General features: G+C 42.5%; 1 pseudogene across 1 annotated transcript; it reads left to right on the forward strand.

Annotated features, from left to right (window-relative positions):
- Positions 1-564: 564 nt before the first annotated feature.
- On the forward strand, positions 565-5,549 carry LOC147181073 (serotransferrin-like; annotated as a pseudogene). Its single transcript, XR_015094380.1, has 17 exons — positions 565-632; positions 946-1,097; positions 1,369-1,471; positions 1,607-1,798; positions 1,875-2,004; positions 2,237-2,292; positions 2,520-2,665; positions 2,795-2,948; positions 3,008-3,168; positions 3,516-3,612; positions 3,677-3,697; positions 3,823-3,984; positions 4,265-4,415; positions 4,807-4,874; positions 4,955-5,136; positions 5,213-5,402; positions 5,506-5,549. The product of XR_015094380.1 is annotated as a serotransferrin-like (transcript).
- The last annotated feature ends 2,426 nt before the right edge of the window (positions 5,550-7,975 follow it).

The raw sequence follows: 7,975 nt of genomic DNA on the forward strand, positions 1-7,975 counted from the left end.
AGGTGATGATGTCATTTTACATGTATTATTGAAATGTTTGCTAGTCCCCCCCCCCCCTCCCAAGCTAATTAGCAATTAAATTGATCATTTAACTCTTAAATTGATAGATTTATTCCAATTATGCAAAATAGGCTTTGCGTAAATACTATCTGACTAAACTTTCAGCATTTACTTATTATTTTGAATTTCAGTATTTAACATTGCTGTCATCTGTTGGCAAATTGTAGCGGAAAATGCTCACTTGATGCTAAATGTTACATAAACAAAAAATGTTAAATCTTTGTTTTGGATGAGAATGTTCAGTTAGTTGGCATTTAAATTTAGCACAGTATAATGTATATTTTAACTAATACATCAAAGATGACAATTGTGAAGGTGTGTTGTGGGAGCGGGGGACTTGATTCACACCAGCTTCCTTCCCCCTTCAAATTCTGCATTCGTAAAAACACCCACCCAATGGGGAAACCTGAGCGGACTGTCATTTATCGCTTCTGCTCCCTCCCCTCCAGTCCATAGTGTGGCTATAAGAGGACTCTGACTGCAGCTCACTCTGCTGACCTGGAAACCGTCCACCATGAAGCATCTCCTCTCGTCACCTCTGAGTCCGACGCTACTGCTGCTCAGCTACTTGGGTAAATGCCAATATTTTAAATTTTTATACACTAGCTTTTATCCATGGTTGAGACTGTCGTCATTAAATGGCATACTAGTAGCCACTAGTACATGGATGATAATCGGGGTATCAAAGTGCTCTAAAGGCTCAACAAACACAAGTGGTTATTTATTTAGTGCACAATTAAACCGTAGTAGTTTGCTGCACTAGTAGCCAACTAAAATGTTTCAATGTACACTCTCTCATCGAGCTCAAGGTCAATATTTGTAAACTGTCATCACTAGTATGCTTGCACCGCGATACTACTTTGCTTTGTTGTACTTTTTTTGCAGTAGCTGTTGTGCTGTCGGCCACCACCGAACACGTGAGGTGGTGCGTCATATCTGACAATGAGCACCAGAAGTGTTTGGACCTTGCCGCCAAGGCGCCAGTCTTCACCTGTGTCAGGAAATTGGACTCTTTGGGATGCATCACTGCCATTCATGTGAGTGATTCATTTTTTTTCCTTTCCCAAATGGATCTTTAACAGAATGGCGGTCTAACGTTTGATTGCAGCATCTTGTTCAAAACTGTAGAGGTTGACTTTTCTCACTGTGCTTGCAAAAGGGCTGGGAGAGTACAAAGTAAACAAAAGTTTCTTGAGTTTTAGCAAATTTGCTTAAATGCAGAAAGTTGGCAACACTGGCTGTTATGAAAGTGGCCAATGATGTGAACATTTTTTTATTCAAATGAATTTTTCACTTGTCTATGGACAGGAGGGTACAGCAGATGCCATCACCTTGGATGGAGGAGACATCTACACCGCTGGCCTGGAGGACTACAAACTCCATCCCATAATTGCTGAGGACTATGGTGCCAGTAAGTCGACAATCATTCAATAATGACAACATTTTAAGTCATGCTTTGGGTTTTTGTGGAATGCCTGAAAGCATATTGTCGCAGAGGAAAATGCCATTTTTCAAATGACATAAAATCATTCTTCAATTTGCTCAGATTCAGATAGCTGCTACTACGCAGTCGCTGTGGTTAAGAAGGACTCCGGGTTCGGAATCCGAGACCTGAAAGGGAAGAGATCTTGCCACACTGGCTTGGGAAAATCTGCTGGCTGGAACATCCCAATTGGAACTCTGATTAAGTTGGGTGTGCTGAATTGGGGAGGCATTGAGGATGAAACTATTGAGGCCGGTGAGTGATGTCAGTGGTTAGACCTGATTTAGGCCACTTTGCATTTTGTAGCCCCCCCCCTTTTCTGTGTGTGCAGCTGTGGGTAACTTCTTCTCCCAGAGCTGTGTCCCAGGAGCAGAAAAGGGTTCTAAACTGTGTGGAAGCTGCAAGGGAGACTGCTCACGTTCTCACAACGAACCTTACTATGACTACAGTGGCGCATTCCAGTAAGCAGTGCTCCCCCACTCGACTGATTTTTAAATGCTTTTAGTTGTTAGTGGTTGGTTCAATGGATCTTTATAGTTTAGTTGTGGTAGGACGTGTAGCTTGACCAAAAAGGGTCCCAGGATTGACCCCGTGGGATCAATGAAGTCATAGACACTTGGTCTGAGAAGTACGTGTCACTAAGTTTCGAAGCAGTTTTACATGTTTTTTTTTTTTATGTGTAACTCTTACTAGGTGCCTGGTCGAAAATGCTGGCGATGTGGCGTTTGTACAACATCTGACGGTACCAGGTGAGTTTCTTCAATGTACTGTCTTGTGTTCATTCACATTAAAGCTTTGTGTAAAAAAAGCCTTCACATTTAGCATTGAACCCATTTGGGAAACTAGAGCTGAGTGAAACAAAGTTTTCTTGCCATATGGGCATTAAACTGTGTGGAACAAGACTAACTGCACTGTTTGGTTGGATTTTTGATCAACAGAAATGAATTTGATGTGATATTATTTTTTCTTCTTACAGACAACATGAAGGCTGACTACGAGCTGCTGTGCATGGACAACACCAGAGCACCCATTGACAAGTACGAGGAATGCCACCTTGCCGTGGTCACCTGCCAAGACCCACAGCTGGCAGAGTGTATCTGGAATAACCTCACCACCGTGCAGGTAGGCTGAACACTTGATTTGAGAAAAAAATGAGGTTGTTATAAGGCCCAGGACCTGCTACTGTTGTAGGGGATTCCCTCCCCTTAAATTTGTTTAAATGTGTGTGTTTTTTTTGTTTTTTTTATACAGGGATTTGACCTGTTCTCCTCTTAAGCGTATGCACCTGCCAAGAATCTGCTGTTCAAAGACTCGACTGAAAAGCTTGTCAGGTTGCCTGCAAACGTCAGCTCCTTCCTGTATCTGGGTGCCAGCTATTTGGGCATCGTGCGCTCCCTCAACAAAGGTAACAAACGCAATGAAACTCAGGTGAACACTTTAAGCAAAATTTGTATCACTTTTCAGAGGTCACTGCAGCTGGATCAAACGCCATCACATGGTGTTCCGTGGGCATGAGCGAGACTCAGAAATGTAACGAATGGAGCATCAAGGGCATGGTGGATGGCGAATACAAAATTCTGTGCCGGAGCGCACCTACTGTGGAAGAGTGCATGAAGATGATCATGGTAGAATGACAAATGTGTATACAAAATTTAAGGGTCTGCAAAACGTATGGTAGCTCCCTTGTAAAGTGTTAAAAAAAATTGTTAAACAAATTGGATGGACATATCTGATACCAGAATTAGTTAGACTTATCATAGCTTTTGCTAAATGAGCTCAAATTAGAATTGGTGATCAAAAACGGCTAAATGGGCTAAATGCTGACCTCGCAACGTATAATGTAAGACCACTGAGGTAACTTTTAAGAATTAACTGGGTGGACATTGCTTCAGTAGGCCTATATAACGGGACAAGTTTGGCAGCCCATGCTTGAAATTGAAGTGTATTTCAGCCATTTTGTTTTTCACTTCAGCGCAAGGATGCAGATGCGTTGGCAGTGGATGGAGGAGAAGTGTACACCGCTGGGCAGTGCGGTCTGGTTCCAGCCATGGTGGAGCAGTATGATGAAGGTAAAAAGTGAATAGTTTGGTAATTGTGGCTCGCAAGTAACAGTTTTACATTTTCTCTCCACAGCAAAGTGCAGTCAAGCTGGAGGTAAATAGATTTTTCTATTGCAATGACAAAAAATTTTTTTTCGAGTCTTGGTTGACTCTCACAACTTTGCAATGTGTCCTTATTGTAAAGATTTCATTTAAAAAAAACTAATGTCGTGTATTTAGCCTCAGCATCCTCCTATGCCGTTGCTGTGGTAAAGAAGGGTTCTGGGTTGACTTGGGCAACGCTGAGGGGCAAGAGGTCATGCCACACAGGCTTTGGCAGGACCGCCGGCTGGAACATCCCCATGGGTAAAATCTACAAAGAGACTAACGACTGCAACTTCAGTAAGTGCAATGTAAAATGCATGACTAAATTGTAACTGGCATTTTTGGGGCATTAAGTGTTGTAGACTGACACTGTTAACAAATGTGAGTCTCAGCTTGTTGTCTGGTCTAAACTTTGAGAGTTTGTCAACACTGGTGTATAGCAGTGCAACAATTAAAATAGTTACAGTTTCTGGTGTATAATTATTCACACCACGAGGTATATGCATTGCTTTTTAATATACAGGTACATTTCAAGTTGTCTAAAATTTAACAATATTGCCATGTGCTGTTTCCTCAGCCAACTTCTTCAGTAGCGGCTGTGCCCCCGGCTCACCGGCAGGTTCACCATTTTGCACTCAGTGTGTAGGCAGTGGCAAAACTGTGGATGACAAAGCAAAGTGCCACGCAAGTTCAGAAGAGAAGTACTACGGCTACGCTGGGGCCTTTAGGTAAAGTCATAACAGTGCAGCGGTTAATCATTGGGAAAGCATCAGTCCGCTTTCTATTGCCCTTGGCCTCATCAGGGCTTATTCAAAGTTTCCTATCCCAATTGACTTTTCAAATGAAGCCGGGTACATGCATCCTGGACTGGTTGCCAGCCAATTGCAGGGAACAAAAAGGTAAATGAGCTTTCACTTGTATGATCTGTTTAGGCTTCAATTTTAGCTACCATGCATTTTGCATGAGGGCAAAAAAATTGTAACCCCTCTACTGAGGCAGCAGCGTAAACTACTATTACACCGTGCCGCCTAGGAAAAACGGGGATAGTAGCTTAAAACTTCAAATGCTGCGTTAGTAAATTGAAGCTAGCTTTTACTGAATTAATTCTCTCCTTTTCAGATGTCTTGTTGAGGGTGCTGGCGACGTGGCCTTCATTAAGCATACAATTGTTGCAGAAAACAGTGACGGTAACTTGACGCCTTAACAACCCCCCCCATCCAATCATGAGCACCATATCCTGTCACATCATACTTGTGCTCCGTTGCAGGAAAGGGTCCAGCATGGGCCGTTAATGTCTCGAGCAGCGACTACGAGCTGATTTGCCCCACCAAGGGTCCGGTGCCAATCACAGACTTTGAGTCTTGCCACCTGGGAGCCTCGCCAGACCACGCTGTGGTTACCTGTCCCGAAACCCACCAAACTGTTGTCACTGTTCTTCAGGAACAGCAGGTAGGAAGTGCTCTTTTGCCTCATAATTGTCATGCAGAAGCTTAGTTTTCGTTTTCTATAAATCTTTCATTTCTAGACCCGGTTCGGCAGAACTGGCAGTGACCCCAGTTTTGCAATGTTTGAGTCGGCACCTGAGAACCTCCTTTTCAAAGACTCCACAAAGTGTCTCCAGCTGGTGCCAAGCGGATGCAGTTATAAGACCTTCTTGGGACCAGATTACATGGATGCCATGACCTCACTGAGGCAGTGCATGGACTCCACACCAGGTTTGGCTGTTTAGGGGCTTTAACCTCTGAAGTATGGCGTAAAAGTCTGACCTTGTACCAGCAACACATCCACATTATCTAATTTGTATTTTGTCTTCCGCAGATCTGGAGAAACTGTGCACTTCCCACACCTGTCAGAGCAACTAGATGGCTCAAACTACTTCTCCAAAATGCATACTGATGTCACAGCAGGCACTTTGAAGACATTTTACAGTTTCTGTAAATCAGCATGTACCTCTTATAAAATAAAAGCATTATCAATGACTATCTCTGAATATGACCAGAAAAGTACAAAGTATGTAAAGTTATCAAAATGTGTGTATTTTTTTTTTTCCTTTTTGTGTATCCTTGCACAATTTAATACATTTGTTTTGTTTTTTTGCATTTGAGTAGACTTTACTTTAGAACCTGAACAAAGTTGGATGTACTGCTAATGCACATACCAGTGTCTTGGGCCGGTCCCAAGCCCAGATAAATACAGAGGGATGTCAGGGAGGGGAATCTGACTTAAAACTTTGGCCGAATCAAATATATGACTTCCATACCAGATCGGCCTGGGTTAATGAATGCCATCTGTGCTGTTGACAGATGCCAGTAGTGTGATGGAAAGAGTACTTTAAAGAGTTGATGAATGAAGAATAGAAGAGGTGAGTGTTGTGGGCCAGGAAGTAGCAAAGATTAGTAAGGATGAAGTGACAAGGGCATTGAAGAGGATTAAGAGTGGAAAGGCACTCTGTCCTGATATACCTGTGGAGGTATGGAAGTGTCTAGGAGAGGTAGAATTTCTGACTGGGTTGTTCAACAGGATCTTTGTGAGAAGATGCCTGAGGAATGGAGAAGTGTGCTGGTGCCCATTTTTAAGAACAAGGGAGATGTGCAGAGTTGTGGCAACTACAGAGGAATAAAGCTGATGAGCCACACAAGATATGGGAAAGAGTAGTTGAAGTTAGACTGAGGGCAGAGGTGAACATTTGTGAGCAACAGTATTGTTTTGTGCTGGAAAAAGTCCCACAGATGCAGTATTTGCTTTGAGTATGTTGATGGAGAAGGTCAGAAGGAGCTGCATTGTCTTTGTAGATCTGGAGAAAGCTTATGACAGGGTGCCCAGGGAGGAACTGTGGTTTTGTATGAGGAAGTCTGGAGTGGCAGAGAAGTATGTTTGAGTGGTGCAGAACATGTATGAGGACTGTAAGACAGTGGTGAGGTGTGCTGTAGGGGTGACGGAGGAGTTCAAAGTGGTGGTGGGACTACATCGGGGATCAACTGACGGGTGGAGAAAAGTGTCAGGTGTGATGTGTGATAGAAGAGTTTCAGCTCAAATGAAAGGAAAGGTGTATCAGACTGTGGTGAGACCAGCCATGTTGTTTGGTCTGGAGATGGTGCCACTGAGGAAAAGACAGGAGGCAGAGCTGGAGGTAGCAGAGATGAAGATGCTGAGGTTCTCTTTGGGAGTGACCGGGATGGATAGAATTAGGAATGAGTACATCTGAGGGACAGCACATGTTAGAGGCTTTGGAGAGAAAGTCAGAGAGGCCAGACTGAGATGGTCAGTATACTGGCAGAAGGATGCTGAGTTTCCAAATGCCAGGCGGAAGGTCTAGAGAAAGACCAAAGAGGAGGTTTATGGATGTAGTTAAAGAGGACATGGAGGTAGTTGGAGTGAGAGCCACCAGTTTCCTAAAGCACATTGAAAGAACCCTTTACTCAAAGTTGTTGGGGGTTTTTTCCACTTCCAAGACATGAATATAGAATGTATGGGTGAATAAAATGAACCATTCAAAGATATTTATCATTCACTCTATTTCTCTAGTATCTTATGTTTCAAACAAAGCTCTTTGAAATTGTACAGCGGTTTTATTAAATTGGTAATGCAGGTAGACCATTCCACAACCTCACGCCCTGGACCGATATGCACATACAAGTGTGGTGTGGATTGTAGTCTGCTTAAAATTCATTGTCCCTCTTAATTCATATCCCCCATTTTTCTCATTAAATCTATTTTGGATACTTGATGGCAATTGTCTTGCTTTATACATTTGTGCTGCTGTGTTGCTCTGTTTTGCCAAATGCAGATGTCAAACGTAAAACTTGGTAAAACGAATGTATCACATAATGTGATACTGAGGTTTTTTTTTCCTCCTGGTGTGGCAGCAATACGCTTCTATACATTACTGAATGCTTTTCTAAACTATATTATACAGCATAATTTTCTCATTATAAACACATTAAGGTTGTTGTTTTTTTTTGAGACGCTGGAACAGATTCATTGCATGCCCATTCATTTTAATAGGTAAAGACGACTTGAGATGTTTTCAGTAATAGAGTGGTCCAGAAACAAACTAAACTTGTACCTCAATGCGCTACTGTACGACTAGAAGTGTTTTTTATATATATATATATAATTGCAAACAAAACTCTTTAATTTATATATAATTGCAAACAAAACTATTTAATTTATTTTGAACTTCATAAGAAGATTATCATACGAATTTGCAGGCTCAGCTGCTGAGCCCTCGTCACGTGACGGAGGCGCCGGCCTCCTCCGTGCATTTACCCCGGAAGTGATCCGGGCG

The sequence above is a fragment of the Leptonotus elevatus genome, chromosome 1 (assembly GCF_054856555.1).
Source record: "Leptonotus elevatus isolate MCC_2025b chromosome 1, RoL_Lele_1.0, whole genome shotgun sequence".
In the NCBI taxonomy this organism is placed as follows: Eukaryota; Metazoa; Chordata; class Actinopteri; order Syngnathiformes; family Syngnathidae; genus Leptonotus; species Leptonotus elevatus.